Source organism: Arachis ipaensis, chromosome B09, assembly GCF_000816755.2.
Source record: "Arachis ipaensis cultivar K30076 chromosome B09, Araip1.1, whole genome shotgun sequence".
In the NCBI taxonomy this organism is placed as follows: Eukaryota; Viridiplantae; Streptophyta; class Magnoliopsida; order Fabales; family Fabaceae; genus Arachis; species Arachis ipaensis.
In genome coordinates, this window is record NC_029793.2 from 49,065,746 (window position 1) to 49,070,016 (window position 4,271).

The window sequence follows — 4,271 nt, forward strand, 5'->3', positions numbered from 1 at the left end:
TTGAGCAGGTTTTTTTGTGTAGAATCAGAGTATGAGTTATACCTGGGTGTTCTAGTGTATTTATAGTAGTGTGGAGTGACCTCCCTTGAGATAAGTTAGTTATCTTATCTTATCTTTTTGTGGGTGAGTCCCCATATGTTTGGCCAGCCACCTTTAAGTGGGCTGTAATTTTCTGCTTTGGGCCTACTTGGGCCCTTATAGCAATTTGGCCAAGCTCTTTGGGGAGAGGTCGGTGTCGACCAACCTTTATAAGAGGTCGGTCGTTTTTGTCTTCATCCAACCTGGCACTACAAAATTAATATTTAATTTTGGGAGTATTTTAGTGGAGGTTTTTAAAAACCTCTACAAAGGCAATTTAAAAAACCTCCACTAATAATTAATATAGAATTAAAATACAAAATTCTCTCCAAAAACATTATTTCCTATTTTCGCATAAACGAGAGACTGGTTAGCGGAGGAGAGAACGGCTGAAACCCTAAATTCTCTACCACCAATTTTGCCGCCGTTCCTGCTGCCGTTTTCGTCGCCGGCGCCATTACCATTGTCGTGTCCGTTGTAGTAGAGACCTTTTGGATTGAGCCACCTATTTTATCAACGTGTTTTCAGATCTGTCTCTCTATATTGTCGTTGCTATCACGGTTGCCACCGCAGTTTTTGCCGCCGTTGCTGCCACAGTTTCTCGTGTCGATGCCACCGTAGTTGCCTTAGTATAACGCATTTTCAGATCTGTTCACTCCCGAGCTTCTTCTTCAATGATGCTTTCTCTCACTCCAATTTCTCCTTTGAACTACCGCTGGTACTTCTTTTTCTTCTTCTTCCCTATTAATTTGATGATATTTCTTCTTTGTTAACAATAAATTTCTTCTCTGTCTCGCCTCCTCAGTTCTGTTACAACTTTTCACTGGTATCCCCTCTTGTTCTATTTTTTTTTATTATTTTTCATTTGTGTTGATAAAGGAGTATTGGAAACGAGGCAGGGAAGACACAATGATTGATCATTGAAGCTGTTTTGTTTCATGCTAGTAGATTTTAAGTTTTGGCAGAATAATACTCTCTCTCTCTTTGTAATTCGGTGGAAGCAGCTAGGGTTTCTCTTACTTGCATCTCGATTTAGCAGCATCGGCATCCAATAATCTTGCTCGAAATTCGTTATGGAGGTAACACTATATTAGATTTTCCTAATTTCCCTGATTATTTGGTTGCAAACAAAAATAAGAACATTTGTTACTTGTCTTAACAAGTTTACTGTTTAGAATTCAACTCCGATCCTCAATTTGATTCGATTACTTCTGAGAATTATTTGATTCATTTGAATTTGAGATTGCTATGTTGTGTGCTGGTGCGGTTGCTTATTCGTAATTCTTATCTGATGTTTAATCTATTTTGAGGGAGGGGTAGCTTTATGTGTCATTTTTTTATTAGTTGTGTTCTAATTTTGGGGATTTTTTGGATGGTGTTGTTTTTGTAGGGATCTCCTGGAATTAAAGATAGCGGTAAGTCTGAGGTGCATTTGACTTCAGTTGCTGCTTCTGTGGAGGGTTAAATTCAGGATGCTTGTGACAATTCTGGCAGCATCTGTCTTGAAGTCTTCTGTGACAGTGATCCTTCCACCGTATGACCCTAATTTTTTTTATCATGTGTTCATTTCTTTGGATGACTTTTGTTTGACTCTTTTGATCATGCTGGTTTCTTTCACCCTTCCTGTAGGTGACAAGTTGCAAGCATGAGTTTCATTTTCAGTGCATTCTGGAATGGTATTGTTCTTTGGCTTTCTCTGTTAACTGTTTAGTCCTGTATTATAGTGAGAATTATGGATATTCATTTGGCATTTCAGTCTTGTTGTACCATTTTTATGCTTTGGTGAATTCATCTTGTTGTACCATTTTTATGCTTTGAAGAAAGTTCTTACTGGCAGAGCTTCACATGAAGTCCTATTAAGAATTGCTCATGCGGTAGGTACCACAATATCCTTCTTCTTTGGTATCTGTCTCAAGAAGACTAATAGTGGTTTATTTGCTTAATATATCAATTTTGGTCCTGTTTTTTCAAAATATGATTGTGATATCAGTGTCCACTTCTTTAGAACCTGAACAAGTTGTTGATGATGAAGAAATGGCTCACCATGTTGTGGATGTAGATAAAGCAGCAAACAGCCTTGCTGCAGGTGTTCATTCTGATAATGTTGATGTTGATTCTGATATTGGTGAATTGATTCCAGTATCTTTGGAATCTGAAAAAGTTGTTGTTAATGAAGAAATAACTCACCATATTGTGGAAGAGTCATAAAGTAAATGAAAAAATCAGTCACAGTTAGTCTTTATAATCTTCTTTTCAAAAGCTAAATTAACATTTGCTTTGGATTTGATTTCTTTTAGTGCATTTAGCTGTCTAGTATGAATATAAGATTTGTGTTTATTTTTTATAAGTCAATGTGCTACTGGTTCTAATATGAATATAAGATTTGTGTTTATTTTGTGTTAGTTACATGACTTGGTTGCAACACCGAATTTGGTAAACAAAGTAGATGTGGAAAGTATGGGAAGAAATGGTTATGAAAACCCTTCACTTCCTACTGTACTAGAGACACATTATATTGAGACAGCTAGTTATAGGTATGTAAACTATATTCTCCCTTCAGTTTTGTAAATTAATGAAACACAACGATTGTGAATGCTCGACATCTTATCTGAAAGTAGAAACCAGTATAGATGTGATTTTTTCTAGGTTTCATCATCATTTGTTTTGGATACTTGCATGTAAACAGGAGAAAAAGTTCCACACCAGAGTTTTGCTTAATTTCTGGTGATACTTTCTTGCCTCATCCCTCTAAGGTACCTTTAAGATTTTAATGTCTTCTGTGTGTAATCAGTAGGGAGAAGAATGAAACATGCCAAGTTTACATGTTAAAATAAAATTTTGAGGGAAGTTATACCTAAAAATTAAGGGCTGCCCAAGCATTTGAGCTCCACCAAATGCATTATTTACATAGATCTAGAAATAATATTACCAACAATGTTCCAATCCGTTGACCCTGGTCGCCTATTAATAGGATAAGTTAACCATATGCATATCATACATGAGATTTAACTTTTTGTGAAACATGAATCCTAAATGATGGACGGTAAATAAGCCAACTAGTAATGCTGGACATTATATCAGGGAACTCATGGAAAAGTGCATAATTTTTTTTGCTGTCTTAATTATTAGAGTTTCTTTTGGATACTCCTTGAAAATCATTCAATTGTTCACAAGTTTTCCCTCTTTATACTAATACTTGCCATATAACTATAGATTGTGAGTTAATTTAGAATATGAAATGGGTTTGTTCGTCATTAACAAAATTTAATCCAGAGATATATTATTTAATTTATTAAAAATATTGTTAGGCTTATCTATGATTAAAATATTTAGTTACTCGAAAAATGCTAAAATGGAAAATTTGTTGCAATTCACTCTTCACCAATTTTTCTTATGCATATAAATATTAACCAATGATTATCTCTTATAATTCCCTCTGCTTTGTTGGAGGGAACAGCATTGGTGGTCCTCGTCGTACTTGTCTTTGGTTGCCACCACTAGTTCCTCAAAGCTTGGAAGAGAGAGTTTCATAGATCTTAACCTCCTTGCCCCAGCCGAACAAGATGATGCGAACCAATTCGAGGATTCCACGATTTCCAATGCAGAGTTTGTGAATTCGGTGAAGGTTTTTCCTAGATGAAAGTTTTTTTTCACGATGATTATAATGATTATCTTGGTTGTTATTGATCCAAAAAAGTACTAAAAGTTTTGGTTCAGTATTTTTCTTTCTTTTTTCTATGTTCTCTTCTCAAGAACAATTTTTAGATTTGTTCAGTTATAGCTAATTGGAGTAATATGGTTTACTCTATAGTTGTTATTTACTTAATAATTTCAATATCAATTATCATTTTTCTATGATTCTAACTCTAATTTAGTTCTTCTAAAATTGCTATGGCTTAGTTCATGTAATATAGACTTTGGAGTTAGATCAGAATATCCATTAACGAAGAACTGAACTGAACCTCTTTTCATACTTATTCTATTAGTCATATTTAACTAAATTTTTCTTCTTGTCTTTTGAATATAATTTAATAATAGAATGAAATTCTGGGATATTCATGCTGAACAAAGACTTATTTTAGAGATTTTGATTAAATTAATGATTAAATAAATATATGAAATGAGTACAGATGACATATATTAAAGTTTTTTTTGTTTTAATTTATAATTTTAAATTTTGATATTAAAAAATA

General features: G+C 34.0%; 1 long non-coding RNA gene across 1 annotated transcript; it reads left to right on the forward strand.

Moving 5' to 3' along the window:
• LOC110266667 lies at positions 1,047-1,798 on the forward strand. The gene is made up of 3 exons (XR_002354142.1): positions 1,047-1,157; positions 1,469-1,612; positions 1,708-1,798. It is a non-coding gene; the product is annotated as an uncharacterized LOC110266667 (long non-coding RNA).